Source organism: Aptenodytes forsteri, unplaced genomic scaffold (assembly GCF_000699145.1).
Source record: "Aptenodytes forsteri isolate BGI_AS27 unplaced genomic scaffold, ASM69914v1 Scaffold114, whole genome shotgun sequence".
Classification (NCBI taxonomy): Eukaryota; Metazoa; Chordata; class Aves; order Sphenisciformes; family Spheniscidae; genus Aptenodytes; species Aptenodytes forsteri.
The window spans coordinates 1,803,445-1,826,539 of record NW_008795364.1 but is presented as its reverse complement, the minus strand read 5'-3'; positions in this window follow the sequence as shown (position 1 = coordinate 1,826,539).

The following is a 23,095-nucleotide window of genomic DNA, read 5'->3' as shown; positions in this document are numbered from 1 at the left end:
TATCATACAAGAGAAGATTATTCATAACCGTTTCCAGATACACAAAAGGTAGTACATACTGGATAATATGGCAATTATGGCCCAGGGGAACATGGGAACTGCTAAAGCAGAACTCACCATTGGTCTGTCTAGTCTGCTATTTTGCCCTTGACTGTATCCACATTTGTATGAGATACCACAGTGAGAGCTGCACATCCATACAAATCTGTCTCTCTAGGAAATAATACGGACTAAATGAAAAAAGTCAGTAAGTTCTTATTGCCTGAATTATAACTCAAGGCAGTCTAACATACTTTAAAAGACTGAATGCAAACGTAGTTTTCCAACAATTCAAGGTGTGAAGAGAATTTGAGTACAGGCACTATGGAGTATAAGAAAAAAATATATCAAAAGTTTTCTTTTTTAATAAACTAAGATAGGGAAGATGTTTAATATTTGGTTGAGGGGAGGGCAAAGACAGTCCACCTCTGAATATAAGAGTACTTCAGTTCCTTTGTGCTGATTCACTATCATCTTTCTGAGAAAGACGTTCTGCAATGATCATTTCATCAAAGTATCCAGTTGTCCTGGGATTTGTCTTTTTTTTTTTTTTCTGACATTAAAAATTGCATAAATGCAGCTAATTTATCCCAGTAGCCTGGCTATTTTCTTGATTTCTACAGGCAGCCAAGCATGTATGCTATCTCAATAACTACAGATTTCTCTTATTACATAAATTATCTCGGTTTAAAATTCATGAAATTTGTAAAGGAGAATTTTGTAAAGGTGAAAGACAGCTGAAACTTCTTTCTCTACTTTCCTCTTACAGAGAAGCTCATCTCAGCTGTAAATCAGAATACAGCAATCTTAAATCCTGCCTGAAATAGGTGTAGTTCTGTTAATGAAATCGGATTCAGCAAGCTTGAGTTGAGCCAATTTTGTGAGGACTCTTTATGCCTAAAACAAAAGGCAATGTTACGCTTGCCGTGAAGAATATGCAAAATCACAGAGAACCAGCAGGTTCTTATGGTGCAGCCTTGTTTCTGCACTTCCAATTCAAGAGGTGTCTGCTCAGTAGCTGTCAGTAAAATCAATCTAGATCAACCTCTCCAGCCACTGGATGCTGATAGTTTGAATATGTCTGCTGCCTTTTGCTCCCAGTGTCTGGTTTTGAGAAAGAGGGTGTTCCAGACGCTTTGTCCGGGAAAGCTGCTCAGCACCCTTGTAAAATGTGCTTTCCAGAAGCTTATATTAACATGTTGGATATTAATACCCTTCTCAGCAAACAACAAAGGAATATGAGGTAGGTTGGATAGCTGATACCAATGTCCTGATGTTGCAGACAATGGCAGCATATAATTACATTCGTTAATGAGCCAACCAACATTATGAAAAATTGGTTTGTTTTTGTTTTTTAATTTGTTACTACTGTTGGGCAGCTCTTCCTAAAACTTCAATGATGTTTAGAAATCTTCTTCTAATTTCCAACTTTATTTCTTGCATGTGTAGTTTATACCCATTTGCTTTGTGTCCTTTAGCTTAAAGAGTGTGTTTTTTTTTCTCAGACTCCCTGATCTATTCATAGATAATAAACTGATTATTTCCTAGTATCATTTTACTAGTTGATGGAGAGATGAGTAGTCCTTTTGGCTACTTGTGATATAAAATAGTGTTCTATTGCAATGGCTACATTGTACTAAATGCCGAAAAGGGATTTACAGCAGCTTGTTTGTGCACATAAGATTCTCTAGTTTGTTTAATATTCAAGTCTGTGTATCCCAAAACTTTGGCTGACATTCCAGCCTAGAGGTGCCCATAGTGCTGTGTGCAATTGAGAGACACCATCTCTTCATCACACCTTACTTACAGGATGGTTAGTCAAAGAGCAGATGAACCTTCTTTTTTAGCCGAAATGAGCTAACTTGTTTGTAGGCACTGCATTTCCTACCCTTCTCTAAAAGCTGAAGAGCTCATGGACAAGGAGCATGAACTGTTCAAACAGTAGTTCCCCTTTTGTCGCTCTCCCCTCCCTTCCCAGCCCGCTGGAGTCCCTCTTCTGTTTCTTAAAAAGAAAAAGTGCCTGTAAACATCACACATTTTGCTGTCAGTTGATGATGCTTCGCAACATTGTTGCAGAGTGGCACCGGTTGTTGGCTTCTTTTGTTTGATGGGCTGTTTTAAAATATTTTCCACTGAAATTCCATTGTAAAAACATTAGGACCATCATCATTTTACTGGTAAGACAGAATAAAAACTGATTGTTAAAATCAAAATATCTTTATCATCTGGGTGGGTTTTAACCCATCATACAGTCTAAAGCTTAGACTTGAATTTGTGGGGCTTGATTTTTTTACATATGGATGGATTTTGGACTCGCTCACTTACAACTCAAGAGTGGCTGCAGGGGTTCATGAGAGGTTTGTGTAGCCCAGGAAATACTCTCCAACAGCATCTCGAGTAGAGTTGAAGGCATGTGTGCAAGAACAGAGCTAGCAGACATGACACTTCACCTGAACACACTCATCTGCATTTGAGGAATAACTGGTGTGGACCTGTTTTCCATGTGTTAAGTAAGACGTAATGGACTTCTCTATGAGGATTTAAATGGACATCCGTATAAGTAACAGTCTGTATTTAAAATATTTGTAATAGTCTTGCCTCTTGCCTTATTTCTGGTTTACCTGGCACAATTGTTAGTAATGTAGGGGAAGGGGGGAAAATGGATAAAGTTAGTGAGAAATTATATGTGGCCTGTGGAGCCTTGACTGGTGATCTGCAGAGAGCTGGCTGGCTGAATGCATGAAGTCATGTATGGAAAGTGCTGTTTGCAGAGCAGTTCCTGATAGGAGATGGAAGCATATGGAGCTGCAGACTCACTAGGCTTGGCTGGACATGATAGCCCCAAGTTTTTGCTCTGTGAGTTGGACCTATTATGGAAACTATTATAGCTGCTTGATTTTAACAGTCGTTCTGTGCTGGTTCCTGTCCAATCGTGGATAAGAAGAGTTTGAGAAATCTTTTGATCCATACCATCTGATCTGTGCAGTTCTACTTGATGGCAGCTTCTCTGCTCTGTCCTCCTCCTATTTTTGTCTTTGATTTATGTTATTTTATTAGGGCAGTAAGAAACTATGAAGTGTAAATGAAGTGGTTTGATAGACTAGGTTGTTTGATTACCTGCTAAAGATCCTAACGACATTCTTTAAGCTGAATTCTGAGTTGTATAACTGTACAATTTACCTGGCCTCTCTTAATATTATCATCTCAAAGTAGTACCACCTGTTCGCTTTTGATTCCCCCTGCAGGCTGCGGGAAGACTGAGAATAGTGATATTTGAAACTTTCAAGCCTTTTATTATTCCCCATTTGTGGGTTGTTACGTGTTTAAACAAACAAACAAACAAACCCGAGGTGTATTTTAACAGGGAAAAAGAATAGAACAAAACAGTTGAAGAGAGTAGGTAAGGATCCACACCCAAACGCCGAACTGTGTGGCATCAAGCAATTTTTTTCAGGCATAAAATGGGGTAGGAATGGACTAGTCCTGCTTTAGAAAGGAATACTCTTGGCATGTATTAAAGATATCAGGTGGTGGAATTGGTCTTTCTGTTAAGCACGAGATTTCTTGCCAAGGAAAGAGAACATCAAAATGTACATAAAAATTGAATCTTTGTCAAACTACTTAAAAAGACAGATTTCTCAAAAAACATGGCTGTAATGAGTGAGGTTCCTCATAACCCCTTGCTGTAGAAAAACTTTTTTAGTGTGATGTACATATATAAAATAAAAGGTGGTCAAGTATGCATACAAGGGAGATTTTAATGCCTTTCAAAGGGAGTTTGACTAACAGCACCCTCTTTTATTGTGGAACTCTCCATAGGATGCTATGAAAATAATGTTTGGGTGGAGATGCATAAAATTTTAATAACCAAGCCACAGAACAATTTGATGTGGAACCTGCCATACATTCCTCTTCTGGTTAACATTGTCATAGACTGGATGATGATAAAAAGTATAGGCAACACAAACACTAAGGTAACAAGGACAAATGTCTGTCTCTGATGACTTTATTTAGCAGAGCAAACCTTCCTAAAAAGCAGAGAATAAGAATTGTTAAAAAGCATTTGGGAAAAGCAATAGACCAAATTGGACTCAAAATTATGCCAAAATAAACATCCTTAAAACACCTGGTCAAGAATGAACAATGTTCCAGGAAACATTTTTCAGATGGACAGAAAATGGCTGACTTGTATTTTTTTTTTATGTTAATGGAGACTACAAGAAAGAAGTAATATCAAGAATAGAAATGCTTTCACAGCATTTAAGGGAGTCAACAGCATATTGAAACCAAAGAGAGATAATAGACTAAACTGAGAGTTTCTAATTGAATACGGACTTCTGTGGTCCTTTACAAATGGATGGCCTCGTTAAATATTAGTGAAGAAACTGTATACCTTTTAAAGCAAGTATGCAGCAAGTTCTTAGCACAAGAATCTGAGAAAGGCAATTGATCTATTTAGGGTATATATACATAGCCTTTGAGTCTTTCTACGGAAAACAATAGTTTGAGGAAAAGTCTCAACCAAGACACACCTTAAAATGAACCAGGACAGGTGAAGCAACAGACCTGCAGAATCAAACTATTTTTTATTTATTTATTTTTTTAAAAATTATAGCGTGAATGCAATCCAGTGTTACAAGAAGACATTTCTAAAATAAAGAAGTCTCTGAGATTCTTGCCTCAGGGCCAGGCCTCTATTGCAGCCTCTGGCTTTGTCATCTGTTTCCCTAGGTCCTCTTTTGGTATGCTTCACAGTAGTTGCACCAAACTCAAATGCAAAAAATGCATGGGTAGGAAGGTAAAGTTTAATGAACTGTAATTTCCAAGTGATATTCTGAAAAATACTTTTCTTTAAAGCATATGGACTGATCATGCTCTACCACCTGGACTTTCAGAGTTGTAGTGTCAGCACAAGGATGAAAAGCAGACTCTTCTTTCCACAGGGCTATGGGAAGAATACACAAAAGAGACTTCTTTCCTCTCCAAATCTGCTAATTTGGTCCTTAATGTGCAACAACTTCTCTACACACTCCAAGGCACTTTACAATATTAGGTAGTGTGATTAGAGAGGTAATTAGGAAACTGTGTAATAATGAGATGGGAGAAAACTGATGCTTTAAAGCCTGTACATTATAGCCAAAACAATTTCATTTCATGAATAAATAATTCAGATTAATTTCCACTCATAGAGATATATCATGCTCCAAATGATGTTGGATGCTATGACTTAAAGTCAAAGTGGAGGTATGAATCATTGTCATTATATGACTTGGAATTCATTCATTCTCACAAAGCCACCCACAAAACAATGCAGAATGGTGTCTTGCGGTGGGTCAGCACTAGAGCTTGTAGAGCCTGGTGAGAAGAATGAGGGACAGTTATTTTTGGTAACACCAGCAGCAGAGACCTTGTGTACAAACCATTACCCATATAGGAAAATGAATAAACAAAAAATATTATAAGGGATGGAAACCTTTAAATTTCTTCATCAGGTGAGAAAGCATGAGGCTCACAGGTTGAGGCTTTGTTAACATGAAACCTGGAGGGGTTCTATCCAGAAATCTACATATAAAGACTGTGAAGGCAGCTTGCTTCTGCAGTACTTACCGAGTTACTATGGGCTCTCTTCTTTCTTGGCTTTTGTACAATGTTGAGAGTGGACTACATTAGGTGATGCTAGGACCTTTCCTAGCTGGAGCTATTTCCATTACATTAGTTTAAAGATGCCTCTACACTTTCTGAAGGAGATGTGTTTCCACAGACTACTCACAGCCTATTTCCTTTGCCAATTACTAGTCCCTTTTCCATATACCTTGATTCTCTGTTTGGGTTTAGGCTTGTTCCTGTGTTCAGATGTGTTCAGATTAAAAAAAAAAAAAAAAAAAAAAAAAAAAAAAAAAAAAAAAAAAAAAAAAATGTTTACTGATCATTGGGGAATACAATGAGGTGGTGGTTGCTTTCAGTAGTGATCATTCTAATGCAGTAAAAAGAATGACATTTTCAAAATGAAATAAAATCTACTTTTGAGGAGCTTTTATGATGACACACAATCACTGGATGTATCATGTCCACAATCTGAATGTTAGTGAGCAGCTCTTTTGCACTCTTCATATAACACACAAAACATGTATAAGGCTTTTCTTATTTGCACATGCAAGATCTTGAGACACATCAACAGGAATCATGGTTTGAGTTGTCTTCTACAGAGGATGTCATTTAGCATATACTGTGCACACCCAAACAGCCCAGTTCTTAGTAACTATGTAAAATCATGCTGTTGCTGACACAAGAAACTTGACCTGGGGACCTCCTGAAAACTGCACATCCTTCTATGGCTTGCACTAAAGTGTGAAGCCTATTTACATGGAAAAGTCATGAATCCATAACATACAGAGGTAGGAAATTACAGCACATGATCACATTTACATAGGTGAAAATACAATTGCCTTCTGAGAATTTCTGAAAATTTGCTGCGTTCTGGGAAGACATTCAAGTTGATAAGAATTCATTTAAAAATGTATGAAGTCTGATCTGAGGTCCGATTCTGTGAGTTGTGGGGTGCCACAAGCTGTTATTAGGCACCTTGAGCTGAAATCGATGTTCATCAGAATAGAAAACTCTCACGTCTCACAAGGCAGAGCCCTTGTCGTCTCATTTCCAGGATCATAATGATCTGGGACACACCGTTATGCACAGATGGAAGCAGTGGCAGATACTATATTGCCATAAACAATTAATGAAGTCTCTTTGCTGTTATGAACAGGGAGTTGCATACATTTTTTATTCTGCAGAACACTGAGTCTTATGTTTAATTATACTACCATCTTTTGAAAAAAAGAACAGTAAAATGAATAACAGATCTAAACTACATTTAGAAGCAATTATGTTAAGCTGTAGGTTTGAGTTCCTATGTAGCATTTCCATTTGAAAGTTTTCAAATTATGAACATCAAAACATCTTCTGTACTCTGTCCGAGTCATGTATGGTACTAATTTATTGATTTGAATAAATGAAAATGTGGTTTGTCTGTAGAAAAGCAACACACCGTTCTTGAAACATGCATTTAAATGATACTTCTACCAAAACTATTTCTTTTCTGCCATAGGAATACTATACATGTCTGCATTTCCCTAAATCATATTGATATGGAGGGTATACTTTTGATACCTACTTTTCAGCAAAAAGTTTAAGCACGTACAGATGGGAGCACAGCATGCAGAGCTGAATCCCACTTGTTTTACCCACATGATTAGAGACAATAAAATCAATGTGAGAGAATATATGAGTTGAAAATGGTACTAATCTAAAAACCCCCCAATTATCACTTGATAAATATTGTTAATACACTTACTGTAGCAGTGAAACTTGCTGTCCAACTGAGCTAATGTTCTGTATGTGTGCAATTCTGGACTGCAGTGAGAGTAAGAAATACAAAGAGACAGTATTGTAAGAAAAGCAGTTATTAAGCTATCTGACTGGATATTCTTAACATGTACATGGTTTTCCAAACACCCTAGAGGATGAATGAATATTTGACACCCCCTCAAAAAGGCTAAGTGTTTATGCAGAAAGGGAAGAAATTAATACATTCACACCATGCTATTTTTTTTTTTTTCCTCACCTCATGTTGCAAATAATGAGAGTTCCTTTACTTTTTGAGTTTCTGCTTATCATGAGTAGTAGTACCTGAAGAAGGGTATTGTAGCTTAGCTGTAGTAGAGCATTGCAGCTCATGTAAATCTGGAAAAACATGGTGCAGAATAATGAGTGACCAGTGTTTCCAACTCTTGGTTTGGTCATTTATGTAACTTGTAAATTGCATTCTCTTACCGCAGTGTTGTTTATTTATATTGTGTTAGCATCTGAGCTGAAAGTGGGACATGAATCTCCAGAGACCTTTTCTAGTTTTCTCCATCCACTATATTGTGGTTTCCAGCTACTGGTCCCAGGTCTTACTGGCGAGATGTAAGCACATTGCAGATGAACTTTGGGGCCAGGCTGATAAGCTGTAGCTGACCTCATCTGTAAGAGGGGCCATGAGGGAATGGCAGCAGTTCTGGAAACTGGGCACTCTCAACACAGCAACTGGACCCCTGCTAGATGCAAAAAATAACTAGATATTGTGTGACCAAAAAAAAGAAATGGAGCTCTTTCATGCGACATTGCCCCTTGTTTTCTGGCTACTTACCAATAGCAAGTGGAATTTCTTACCAAGACACATCTGCCTTGGAGTTTCCCTTAAGTGAAGGTGGCTTTGGAGTTCACTTCAACAGAATGTTTTTGTGTGTGGCTCACAAGGCAATTAGCTAAGGCCCTAATTTTTACTGGCTTTGGGGCTCTGCGTGATTTAGGCAGTCCCCTGCCATTTTTCGAGCCATTTTTATTTCCCTTCAAGACATGTCACCTAGTAAAAGGAGATTAGGGGAAATTGTACACACTTGAAACTATCCTTTAGTAGGTTTTACAGTGCTAAGGCTCTCTTCGGGGGCTTACAGTAGATTTTACAGTATGAATGTTGTGCTGTATCAGATCCATAAGCTTCACTCAGTGTTGATCAAATAAGGGCCTGAACCAAATCCAGGGAAAAAAAGTCATTTACAAGTTTTTATGTTGTTATAAACAGCTACCATAATTGTAAAACGGGTACAGGTGGGCAAATAGATAGTTTCTATTTCACATTGTCTTACACAGTCCCACAGGTTTTTTTCTGTTTTAGTTTGTTATTTCCGTAACCATTTTTTTGTTTTGTTTTATCTTCTCCAAAATTTTTTCTCTCCTATTTATTTATCTCTTAAAGCACCTGATCTTCAAAATTTTAAAAAATGCCCTGTACATAGATTCTAAACTCTGTTAGTTTGGACTACTTTTTAAACAGCAAGCATCTCAAGGATGAATTGCTTTTGTGACTTTGGACCAATTGAGCGACATCTTTAGAGATGTAGAAAGTAAGATTTTTTTTTGTTTGATTAAAAAACAAAAAATAGTTCTATTGTAACCAGATGATATTTTATCTTCTACGTTCTTACTGCAGCAGTGTTGTAGATTTCAAGTAAATACTTGTTCTGACCTGTATCAGATGAGCATCTGACCTATTCACATTTCATGAGATACTATTTAACGTGATCACTTGCCATGATAATATAAAAATTATTATGGGATATAAGTCAATGCTAATAATTTAGAGTGGTTATGTTTTAAAGCAAATTAAAATCTTGTTTTACTTCACTCAGAAGCTTGGAGACATATTCACTATTAACTTAATTACTGGTATGAGCAAGAGGAACTCTTACTGTAAAACAAAGTGTTATACACATTTGTAAACACACTAAGAATTTGTTATCTGTAACTTTATTTTTATGCTTTGTGCTAAAGCTGAAGTCATGTTTTGGCTTATTCCATTTACAGCATTTCATACTGCACATTTCATAAGTCTGCAGTCCCACAAATACAGAAGAAGGATGTGCTCTTAAAATGACAGACTGCTTCCATAAGCCATCTCACTGATGAAAAAACATATCATGTCTTATTGCAAAGTATAGCGTTAATGCCTGAAAAGAGGGTTACACATAGCAGTTGTTTTGGTATCGCTAGCTCAGTTTCTTTGTGCACAAGATGGCAGGCTCAGTTTTGCACCATTAACCTTGTCAGAAAACGCAGAGTGAATGTTTCATTTCATGAACTTCATTCTTACAAGCCTGTTGTTTATGTTATTTTTTTCCTATATCTTTTTAAAGACTGGATAGGTTAACTGCTTCTACATAGCCAGTAATTCTCTGGTCTCCTGCTTTTCTGTCTACAAGTGACTAACATGGTAAACCGATTTTTTTTAATGATTCCTCCAATTATTGGTCATCTACAATGCAGTCTCTTTGGAATCTTCCTGTAACTCATTATATTCAGCGACGTAAATTAATCTGACAAAGTGGCAAGTGGGCATGATCTATGCCATTGTAAGCACCTGTGTGCCTGCAATGGGAGGTTGGAAGGTCTCTTAAGCTTGGTGTTGCATTTCCTCTAGTTTGGACCCATTTGCTTTCAGTTTGGAAAACTCCTTAATGTCTGTGTTGAAGAACTCTCTCATCAGAAACTCCCAGCTCTTGTAAGCTTTACAGTAGTAATCCATTGATAGTCTTTAGATGAAAGGAGGAAAATAAAAGCCACAAATATGATTTTTTTAGTTAGCTGGAAGGGAGGGCTGATTCTATTTTTAATTGTTCCTGATTTTATGTGTATGGAGGTTTACAGACATGAACGCACATAAATCTTATGATAGAAAAGTATAGGGATTAAATTAAACAGATTTCTCATGCAATATGAAAGACAGTAACAGAGCAATTCTACTATTTATTATATAAATGTTACCTCTTTAAATATAAAAAACAAGTTATCTATGATGTTGGTGTCTTTAGGAATCCCAATGCCTGGCAATTCTGCAGTCTTTCCAAAACAAAGAAAAAAGTTTCATATTAAGTGACAAACTTGACAGGCAGCAGTATTGATTTTTTTAGATCAATATCCAAATTACAATAAACACCTTTACAGTTTAGGAATACAACCAATTTTCTGGTTTTGTGTGAGCAGACTTTTAGTGTCAGTTGAATCTATCGGTTCAGAAGTACTGAGAACCAACGGTACACTTTATATTTTATTAGCCAAACAAACATGAAGTACCACTGTGGCCCCTTTTTGAACCAGGTACAATCCACTGAGAACGCAAAGCTTGGTTTTAGTACCACTGGGTTCAATGCAGCTATCAGTATTTACAGCAAGAGCTTCACTGTCAAAAAGTATCAGAATCTCCCTACAGGAATGGAAATTTTTAGTCTTTTCATTGTGCTTACTTTTCTTCAAATTGTTTTTCAAGTAGCTGGAAGATTGGGTACTTACATGGCACGAGGAGCATTCTTAAAAATAAGTAATATAATTATCTAGTTAATCGGGCAGGTTTTTTTCTTATTTTCATGCTAGCTGCTATCTTTCCTCCCAAGTCAAGTTTCTGCTTTCATCTCTGCACAGAAGGTCTTGCTCTGCTCCCTAAGAGGGCACAGCAGCCACAGGCACACAAGTCTGCAAGGCAGATTTAAGGCCCCATTTGCCGGGAGGAAATTTGCAGGATTCAGTACATAATTTTTAGAAGCTATTTGAGAGAAATGTTTGCTTTTTATGTATGTGTGTTTTGGATGCCTTATGAACAGCTGTGCATCCCAACAGCTGTGTGTGTGTGTGCAACACTGAGGACAACACTAGAGTTTTCAGATTCAGAGACGGAGAACATACCATCCTTTGCATCCTATGCAGCTGGCCAGCTTCCAAGATCAGATTGAGATCTTTCTACACAACACTGCTTTGGACAGTAGAGATTTATTTTAAAATGCTGCCAATGGGAAGTATGTCAAAAGCATTTCTCTACTCCCTCAGAATGACAGCTGCAAATTGGTATCTGGATCTTTCACCAGCTGTTTGGAGCTCTCTGGCCTGTTCCATGTGAGAGGATCACACTGGACACACACATCATGTTCCTTTCTGACCTTAAAAGTTATGGACTCTATGAGATGAAAACTGAAGGTTTAGTCTAAGATAAGCAGTGTTTGGTAAAAGTCAGCTAAAACATGTTGCAGCTGGAATTTAGTGAAAACAACTCACCTTGAAAGAGTTTGAAACTGGAATATACTACCTACTATTTTTTTTGCTAGGTATGCCTTTCATCACTGTGTAAGCTAGCATACTTGACAAAGAGAAATGGGAGGATAAAAGAAGGTAAAAAGTGGTGATCTTTGTGCACTTACCTAATTCTCTCCAAAATTTAGTTTTATTAGCTAATGGTCCAGGTTTTCTTTTATTTAGTGCTTGAATATTTTATCTTCAGTATTAACCTTCCCTTCAGTTGAGTGGGGTTTTTGTTCATTTTTTTAAATTGTGGAACAGTGCCCAGCTGGCCACATAGAGCTAAGTAGCTCACAAAAACCTGAAAGAGAGTTTTGTGAGTAATGCATTTTTCAGTTTGGTCATCAGATACCAATCAATCAGAGACATTTTAGGCTCAGGAGAATCTTAAAGGGAATTATTTAAAATTGGGGTAGGAAAGATGGGGTGGTTTTCCCTCAAATGAAGATCTTTTGCTATTTGAAATTATATCTAGGGAAGTTTAGCTCTTTAATGTCAGCACTTCAAAAAAAGTCTTTTTCTGTAGTGTTGTTTGAAACAAACTAATAACATATTTTGTTTTTCTAAACTGTCAGAATGAAATGCTTCTCTACCTTCAAAACCTTAGTCTCCGTATTGTAAAGCTGCATTCACAAATCGGCTCAGTCCTCCTGAAGCTGAACTTTTTGATTAATTTGCTATTGCTTAAAAAGTTGTATCCATCTCTCCTTGGAGCCAAATGTACCACTGTTCCAGTATAATTTATTAGATTGTTGTAGTTATCAGAAAGGCCATGGAGCCGGATAGAGAAGTCTGGCAGGTTGCCAGTGTTTGTAAGGAACTCAGTTCAGCAATTTCATACCTGATAGCCGATGTTGCAATTGCACTTTTGCACAGAGTTGGATTCTCTGGAATTTTCAGAGCTTTTATTTAAGAAAAAGAAGCAAGAAAAATAGGGTTTGTGTTTGTGTGTTGGGGGGAAATGAATATCTAATTAGCTCCTAGTGGTCATTAAAAACAAACAAAAAGATATTTTCTGTGAAGTAAAGAATAAAGAGTGAAGTGTTGCCTTGTGCTCCTTCTCAATGGGTAAATGGGAGTCAAAATAATCTTGTGATTGGGGCTCCAGATTATGTATCAGGGAACAAAGTGTTTTAGTGTAGGTGAGATAAGTCAGTCCACATTATTGTGTGCAGCTACTGCTCTTTAGCCTGTTTCTCAGCTAGATAAACGGGCTTCCTCAATCCTGATATTGCTTTGGCCACTGCATTGGTCTGTAATGTAGGTATACTCATTTTATGCTATAGTTGTTGAAGATGGTACTCACTTTTTAATAGGAGTTTGGCTATTTTGCTCTGGGATTGCATAATGGGGTCTTCAGCTTGCCTAGTGCTCTTAGATACTCAGAGACTATAAAGGCTACTCCACACTATGAAGACATCATTTTAGGGACAGTTCATATCCAAACATTTTTCCCCATTCTGGTGTTTTTCTACCCAGACTTTACTAAAATGTATCAAATATACATTCTCTGAATTAAGTAGTATCAAAACAAAACTGTTAGGTTTTGTTTATCTTTTTAGGTAGAAAAATGAAAGAATGACAGGTGGATGAGTATACCCGCTACCTATCATGCAGCTATCAGAAAGCAGAAGCAGCAAATGAAACATCTTCAGCATGGGTTTGGGGCCCAAATGGGCATGTTATGTCCTCAGTGGGTTTCCAGTGATATACTAGATGGTGTTGATCTCACATTGCCACTTTTTTTGCTGTTATCGTTATCCCTAATGGTTAGATTAATGCCAGAATGGATTTATTAATCTACAGTAGTTGCATTCAATTTGCTGTGCAAATGCAGCGTAAAATTCAGTTGCAAATTGTATTCGGAGAGAGTTTTAAAAAAGCTTTCTTCCTCATGTTAAATTATTGTCAAGAATCTTTCTGACTCATTAGTAAAAGCTTAAATTGCAGGGATTTTAAAAATTTTTAATGTTTTTTTTTTTTTAAATAAAGAGGATTTCAAGTTTTTAAATTTTGCATTCAGGTTTTACAGTTGTTACTGTTTATTTGTACCTTTGAATACTCTTTTCCATCTCTACATATCAGTTTATGTGTAATCCCATAAAAATCACCAGATTCCTTGATCAAGATTCTTATGGGAGAGAGAGCTGGAAATCTTTACTGGAAGGTTTTGATTTTCTCCGGTTTCACTGTTGGAAACATCTGGACAGGCCACTCTCTCCTTCCCGTAGTCTTCAAAACCTGTTCACCTCAATCTTCTTTTACCTCTTTACTTAGGCTTCATTAGATTAGCTGTGGTCCAGTCAGGGATCAATTCCTGTTGGAAATTCTGAGACCAGATCTCACTGCCTCTGTAATCTTCTAGTTTTTCTGCAGGGTCAAACTGATAAAACAGTTTGAATACAGCCCTTCCCCTCTGTCTCTTCATTCTTATGCTATTTAGAAAGGTAGATATGTGAAGAATTAAAAATTTGAACCAGATTTTATTGTGACATGAAAATACAAAATTAATAAAATTATGTAATATTGCTTTTTTTATTGAGACTAGAGAAAGAATAACTCAATGTTTATTTTATTCTGTTTGCAGCATTAAATTAATGTTCTCAATATAAAAATAATAGAACTAATATGATAAAACCTCTAGCATGCTAACATTAAAATGAAACATTTTGTCATGCCTGAGACAAAATATTTTAGTTTTTCCACCGAAAATGTAATCTAAAAGCTTCTTTTCCTGCAGGGTGTTTGTTCAGTGAAACTGTACTTTTTGGTAGAAAACTGTCCATTGGAAAATAAGGCGACCAGATGTGCCCTAAAACTTGTTTGAAGAATGTCTTCTCCATGGTAGATATTGTAATTCAAAATGACCATGTCACATTTGTTAGTCCCTCCCTATATTTGGATTCCAGGCTATTATTTCAAACCTGTTGACATACAGGAACAGACTTCCATTAATTTCAAAGATGAAGGGAAAGAGGAGAAATTGAATCCCGCACTTAATTTAGGAGCCCACTTCTGTTGATTGAATTAAGCTCTCTCACTTCTGCTAGTTCTTGTGAACTCCTAAGTGGCTCTTGAAGCATTTTTTCAGAAATGTAAAGTGTTTTATGTGGCTCCCTGCTGTGCTTACATGTCTTGAAAAACAAAAAAAGTCAAAACCCATTGAGTCAGAGATTACTAACTTTCAGTGCTCAAAAGGAAGAGAAGAAAGTAGGTAACTTTTTTGAGCCAAGGGAATAATAAAAGCTGAGAAACAAGTATTGTAGACTTATCTACCTGCTTATATGGCCCTCAGCAGTTATCTGAACATGTTATTTCAGATTTAACACTACCAACTTCATCTTTGGTTTCTGTATTGTCAACAAGGTCTTTTCCATTCAGTCAAAATAACTTGAATATGTTAAATTATATCAGAGGCATTATGAAGGTTAGAAACAGGTCACGTATTGAATTGGCTAGAGCTGCCATCTACATGAATTGGTCCTGTTCAGTAGCTGTGTTCAAGGTCGTCTTCTTTCCTCTTTTCATTTACAAGAAAAATTGAAAGATTAGTTTAAGTATTGTTTGGTGAGTTGTCAGTTGTTTGTGTTTATATTTTGTAGTATCTGCCTATTTGCTAAGGGATGTAGGGAATCTTACTAGCAAAGTCTGGGTAAAATATATATCATTTATGTAGGGGAGTTCCTCTGAAGGGTCTTCACCTGTATCTGTTGAATTTACCACTTCTGGATCATTGGATCAACTTTTTAGTGGAATATTGGTACCATGTATTATCCTAACCAGGAAGGAAGATAATTTCAGAGGCAGCTATTACTTGATTTATTTTGCTTGAATTTCTAGGATGTCAGATTCTGAAGGAATGATTCAGACTCCTAAACAAAACATCCAGTGCCATTTTAGCTGTTCCAGTAACTGTTCAGATTTCATCTGCCTCATCAGAAGAATGTGGATCTCCTTTAGTTCCTTGCTCATATCTGTTGTATTTTGTATACCCTTGGGTTCTGGAAGGACACTTCCAGAAGCACGTCTATGGTTAGTCACCTGTGTCACACTGTGTTACTTCCTGAGGGGAAATGCTGATGGATTGTTCCAAGAGACACTCAACTCATAAAATGACATAGCAAAAAAAGACTTCTGGCATTCAGCACCTTAAAAATAAAGCCTGGAGAATGCAGTTTTCCGTGTATTTCCTGAATTGCACTTCTCTGAGTGAGTTAGTAATCAAATAAGCTATTTTTATAGTTTTGCATGCAAGAGAGATTAACCCATTCTTACCAATTTGTGTCTGCTTAGTACTCAATAAGTAAGGTGTTTTGTATTCAGTACAGCTGCCATCTACAAGCAGTGTAAGGCCTGGTAAAGTACTAGTTAGAAATTCTCAGCTACTTTAGGATTTTAAAACTTTTTTTGCTCTGATCATAACTGTACTTGCCCTCTTTCCAGTCTCTTTCCAGAAGAAATTCACCCCAAAAATCAAGACTGAATAGCTTTACTTAACTTTCTTAAGGTCTGAGCAATACTTTACAAAGATTTTTTTTTTGTTCCCCCTCCCCCCACCCCACAATGAATTTTTCCTAAATGAAAATTACTGGTTCAATTTCAAGTTGGCCTACATTAAAAGCGGGTTCAGTTGATCAAAGTAGAGAATTGTAGACTAAGGATTTAACAGGATAATCTAGAATACATGATGTATATATACATAGCTGGAATGAATCTTCTCGTAATAAGCATCAGCAATAAATGAACTCCAACTATTATAATGTAGTATACATTTGAACCAACATCTAGACCAATCACTTGCTTACATGTTGTCAGGACAAGTAGCAGGATTGTTAGTTATTGGAAATAAGTATGATGCCAATAACACAATGGACATGTATGTAGTATTTGGTCAAAAGTATCTGAGAAACCACGTCCCTGAGAAATCATTTGACAAGTCCTACCTTATTCTGTTCAGCTCCTTTTCTTAATGATTGATATCTTTCATTAGAAGTTCCCTGAGCTATGGCTCATAAAGACCTTGCTGGTGAATGGAAGTTCCATGTATCCTCAGGAATTCTGCTCTAACAAAAATTAATTAAAATAAAGCATGATGCTGCTGCTCCTCTTTGCAAGCAATTACTAAATGCCATAAAATATAGTTGTGGACGTTTTGCCATTGCTCATAGCAAATTACATACAGTTAAGAAGGCAGATGTTCTGTGAGATATCTGACAAGCCACAGCCTTGAAGTTTGAGAAAGATCTCTTATTAGGTATTATTTAATCTTTTAATTTCAACTTTCCAGTATGTACATTCTTACACAACTATGTTCAATATTCACAAATTAACAAAAATTTTCTTCTGCCCTTAAACTCCTTCTTTTCTGCAGGCAACTTGCTTGGTTTCATAAATTAAAATTCTAAAAAAGTTGTTTGGATCCTGCATCTAATTAACACCTTTCTTTTGTTTGTTTCAAAGAACATCCATTCACTTTGCCTTGTCTAAGCAAACATTCAAGCAGGAGCAAAATTGTAGTTTACTAATATTTTTTTCATTCCAGGTGGCGCAAACATTCAAGCAGGAGCAAAATTGTAGCTTACTAATAATTTTTTCATTCCAGGTGGTATGTCTGCCTCTGGGTAGTGTGAACGGTTATCTTACGATTTATCCACACGTCCCTTAATTCACTTTTATTTACACATCAAATAAGTTCATTATGAGTCAGCACTTCTGGCAAGTAAAGACCCATCAAAAATTTGTTCTTGGGTTACTTTCAGTTAGAATTGATGAGCTGTCTTTAAGCTACATCCTGACTATGTGAATCCACTTCCTGTAAATACAGACTTATACTTCTGGGGATTACATTTCTTTACATGCTGACATTTCTAAAGCTTTTACAGAAGCACCCCCCCCTTCTGCATTTTCTTTATTTACTGTGCTTTTGATTAATTTATCAATGAAGTCTCCTATTTATTCTGTTCTTTTGAACGTTGTCTAGAATACTTGGCTGTACATCAAAACTAAAGAAGTCAAAAAGGTATTTTGAAAATCCCATGGTTTTGAATAGTTTATTCCCAAGAGATAGTTAAATGTATTCAGGTTCAGTATGTCTTCATTGTGCTGAATTTGTGAAAATCCACTGTTAGCATTCCGTCTCTCTGAGAGTTTAGAGTTAGCTGAATATTTGGTTTTAGTAATACTTTAATTTATTTGAAGTATTTTCTTATTTTGATTTCTCTGGTGTAAATATATTTCACTTTCCCTTATGGATTATGCAATACTGCTTTCTTAGCTTTTTCTTTTTAATCTATGCCTGCTATTCGTACTTCATTCAGATCATTATTGGCTGCAATTGTTTCCTTCTAGCAAGTAAATTTAGGTAATTATTTCTGTGTCTGTACTTCCACCAGATAAGCAACAAAAAAGAGCTCCTAGTATGTAGAAGACTCGCTACTAGAAAGATAAAACTAGAAATGCCTTCATTTTCCCTTTCTCTTTCTGAAGACCCTTTCTTTTAACATATAGTCCTTCTTTCTCAGATACTCCTGATCTATCTTGTCTAGTGTTCATCCCTTATTTATTCTTCCAGCTACCACCTTCTATGTAGTTGTCCTTCTTTCCTAATTTCTTTTTCTCATGTTCCTCTTGTGTTGCCTCAGTGCTGCCTCTAGCACAGTCCAGCAAAGGCCCACAGAGAAAGGAGAGTGAATTTCAAATAGTCTTATTTTTCACCCAGCATAAACACATTAGATAATCATATGGGCTACTCTGATTAAGGCCAACTTATGGAAAAGGAAGTTGCAGCACTTGACAGTAATGTTACAGAATATTGTAGCTTCACAACAGCATTACTGGTGAACACTGCTGTACCTTTGATATACAGTTTTAGAATCATAGAATCATAGAATCATTAAGGTTGGAAGACCTCTATAAGATCATAGAGTCCAACCGTCGACCCAACACCACCATGTCCCTAAGTGCCTCATCTACTCGTCTTTTAAATACCTCCAGGGATGGGGACTCCACCACTTCCCTGGGCAGCCTGTGCCAATGTTTAACCACTCTTTCAGTCAAGACATTTTTCCTCACGTCCAATCTAAACCTCCCCTGGCGCAACTTGAGGCCATTTCCTCTTGTCCTATCACTAGTTACTTGGGAGAAGAGAAGTTTTAACCAGTATTAATTTTAACCCAGCCCCAAACAGCCTGCCAACCAGCCTTTTGATTTAATAGCATTATGATATCAGAACAGATTTTTAAGGATCTTGGCAGAACTGAGAAACAAAAACAAGAGGGAGATTAATTTAGTCAGGAGACAATGCAATATGCAATTACACCAACTCACAGTAAATCTGAGCAGTTAAAAACAAACTCGTCTCATCCTGGAAAGAAAACCTCTGACTTAGAGCTTGGAACTGAATGGCACTGGGCTTGTTAATCAGAGTGACTAGGACAGTAAATCTCTTTCTGCAGAGTTAATAACTGCTGGGACATTGGAGGTGCAGCTAGGTATGAATATGGGATGCCCAAGAAGTTTGAGTTAGATGGCCTTAAGATTTTAGTCATGAAATAAACCATCAATCACATCTACCAGCTGAATTTGATGGAGTGTTTTCAAGTGGCATATCAGCTAGTTTTAGTTGCACAGTCTTTCTCTAACTTTGAACTAACATAGACACTTTTTCATGGGACATTGGAGGTGCAGCTAGGTATGAATATGGGATGCCCAAGAAGTTTGAGTTAGATGGCCTTAAGATTTTAGTCATGAAATAAACCATCAATCACATCTACCAGCTGAATTTGATGGAGTGTTTTCAAGTGGCATATCAGCTAGTTTTAGTTGCACAGTCTTTCTCTAACTTTGAACTAACATAGACACTTTTTCATGGATCCGGACATACTTGATTGATTCAATTCCATGGATTTTAAACGACCGCATGCATGATGTCTCAGCAATGCAGGCTTAAAACAGGAAGAGTCTGTTACAGCTTTAGGAGCTCTGGATGTTGTTATGCACTCAGAATAGTCTAATATGACTGATATTAAATTTGTTGATTTTTTTTTCCTTTTGAATGCAGATCTCATTGTGATTAATCATACCTCAGCTACTATACCTTGCTCTACATGGGAAATAGGAAATCTATGTTCAATCCAAATGATGAGGGCTCTGTGAGTAGTCCTTGTTGTATTTTCTTCCTGTGTCTTACAACTTTGCTCTTACAAGAGAGCACAAAGCTAGTAATAAAGGGCTGTTGATTTAAGTGTTCTCCCACTGAAAAAGGCATAGCTGGTTTTTGCTAGGAGAGATCATTCATCAAAGAGAAGTTTCCCAGAAAACCAGGCTGTCAAACTGGAAAAGACTATGTGAAAACCAGGTCTAATGCTAAGCTAATAAAAACTACTAGATGCTGAGCTATTAAAACTATTGAACACCTTCACTCACTTATCAGGATCCATTTTTATCTCCATTGCTCCTGTACTATCTCTCTTCTGAGAAACTCAATTTCCTGATGGTTAGGTACTCTTCTAACTCCTGGGTTAAACTGATTTGTAGTCAGGGTATATAAATTTTTTTCATGTGGTAATACTGTCTCTGGATATAAGTAACTTTTCTTTCTCCACTTTCTCATACTTATCTACTTGATATATCTCTAGTCAGTAATCATATTCCCTCTGAATCTTCTTTTCAGGCTCAAATAACTCAGCCAACTTCTTGTCCCTGTTCCTAGACATCACATTTCTTCCTTGATTAACCCTTCTTTTGCTCCTCCTAGTTCAGTTTGAATTAATCTTAGATAGGTGTGGCTTGACTTGCACCTAGTATTTTAGGTGAGGTCTAACCAATGTTTTATCCAATGGTATTATTAACTTCTCACCTTTCTTCGTTCCATAATTTTATGCATCATTTATACTGATGGCTTACAACCCACACGTGATTAGTTCATCCAAGTCTTTCTTGTAATGTGTCTTATTCCTCCTCTCGAGCATTGAAGTAGTAAAAGAAATTTGCGTTAATAATCTGCCTTTTTACTCCACCCTCTTAATTTCATATCAGTTTTTGGTACTGCAATCTTCAAGGCCACTCAGTTCTTTCTAAGTTGTATCTCAGCCCCCCTCTATGTGTTTATGTTGTGTTCTGTGTATGAATTGTCAGAGTGTATAATTCATAAATGCTAATGTTAGGAGCAAAGTAATTAATTAAAATTTTAAATCTGACTAAGGAACTTCAACAATAATTTCTCAGAAGTCCAGAGTACCCTGGCAAGAGTCATCTGTTGACCAGAGATCAAGACATCTCATGACACGGAAGATTATGCTGTTAAAGACCAGAAGCTGCATTTCACTGAGTCTGAAGCAAGTTCATTATCTCAAGTTTAGAAGAGGGAAAAGTGTGATAAAGTTCATATATTGTGTAACAAAGGAAGGACATTGTGCATACATTAAAAATATATATATTCTATCGGACTTTGTCTCCTAAATAAGGAGTAGGAGAACCTTCTTGTCAGCCCCTTGCCTATGTTAGTTACTATATGTACTATATAACTTGCCTATTCCTGTGTAGATGTACTATAAACTAGAAAATATGCATATTAACTGGAATTGTGGAGAGCAGGCAAGAGTCAGAGCGCCATGTAGAAAGGAAAGTCTTCATTTCAGGAAAGAAGTATTGTACTGTGAGAGCCCAAGTGCCAACAAAGGTACAAGACATAGTGTTTACCTGTGCATGATGACTTACTCCCATTCCTGCCTTTTCTTGAAGTCCCATCCATCTCTTTTCCTCCTGTGATCCATTGGTTCTTTCCCTACAGCCTGCTTCTTCCGTCAGCCAGTGACTTTAACCTCTCTTTGCCTAAAACTCTGCTTTATACAAGAGTTATCACTAGAGGTAGGCACTAAAGAAGTGGAAGAATATAAAAGTGCAAGAATATAAAAGTTTCACTAATGATAAAATGGCAAAGAACCTGTTTTTTTTTTTCCCAGTTTTATATACAAAAGTTTCCATAAATATATTTTTTGTTTCAGTTTCTAAAAACACACAATTTAGTTTTAGGAAAATAACATATGTTTTTTTGTCCTTCGTAATTACCTTATTTTTGAAGAAAAGGCAAAATTCTGCCCTGTAGCACAGAGGAGATGTTTTATATTTTTCTGTGCTCTTGCTCTATTCTGTGGCTTCCAAATCAGTCATGAGTCCTTCTCTGCAAACTCTTAGTAGCATGGGACCCAGTTACTTATAGCTTGGTTCTTTTTCCAAACCCAGAGTAGGAGCTGTGATGAACAGAGGTGTTTTGACCTTGTAGGACATGAAGAGATTGACATGAAGAGATTTTTTTTTTTTTTTTTTTTTTTTTTTTTTTTTTTTTTTTTTTTTTTTTTTTTTTTTTTTTTTTTTTTTTTTTTTTTTTTTTTTTTTTTTTTTTTTTTTTTTTTTTTTTTTTTTTTTTTTTTTTTTTTTTTTTTTTTTTTTTTTTTTTTTTTTTTTTTTTTTTTTTTTTAAAGCATATCTGCTTCTGTAAGAATTTACTCCTACCAGGAAAAACACAAAGCTAAGCTGAGAGTTACTCCTCATGGCACTTTGTCAAACTTATCCCTTTGTGATTGTCTTCTTGTCACTGGATGCTAGAGTGCTCCTGATGTTGTATCCTGGACACTACATACATTTGTCACTTGGATTTGTCATTTTTGCCAAGGAAGAATTTCCAGACAAAAGAAAAAGAAGGAAAGTCACACTTTCCTTCCCCTCTCCAGTAAAAAACAGTTGTAATTCTAAATTATGCAAGGGGTACACCAGATGGACTGTGGAGAGTGCCTTAGCAGTGCATGCAATAATAATAATACAATTAATAATTAATAGCTACGCTGCACTGGGCCTTCCAGCATTGCTTTGTTTGAAACTTACCAAATACTTCTGAATAACATAGGTTCACTTTAATACCCAGCATAATGTCAGCTGTAAGCTTATTACAAAATTGGCTCAAGTTGAAATGGGCCTGATAATAAATGTGGTGTCAGTCGCCCTACCAGTGCTATAGGGAAGAAGTCAATCCGTCTTCTTTGAGAGTCTGGAACAGCTGCTGAAATTAGAAAAAAGTGATGTGTGATATATGATACCATACATACCCCTAAGAGTCTTCTCACTTGTTACTGAATTAAGGAAAATCTTAGTGAGAGCCTGAGAAAGTTAATTGGCCAGCTGGGAATCTGTGGTTTTTGACCGTCTGAAAGGCAGGCATGGGAGATAGGGAAAAAAAAAAACAAACCAAAACCAACCCAACATTCAAAAGGTTGTGAAACATGCCTAGGTTTTAGTGCTCTGCCACCTGCAAAGTGTGTGTGTGTGTGTAATCTTCATAAATCTTGCAAAATACCAGCAAATTATATTCTAACCAGACATTAATCTGATGCATACT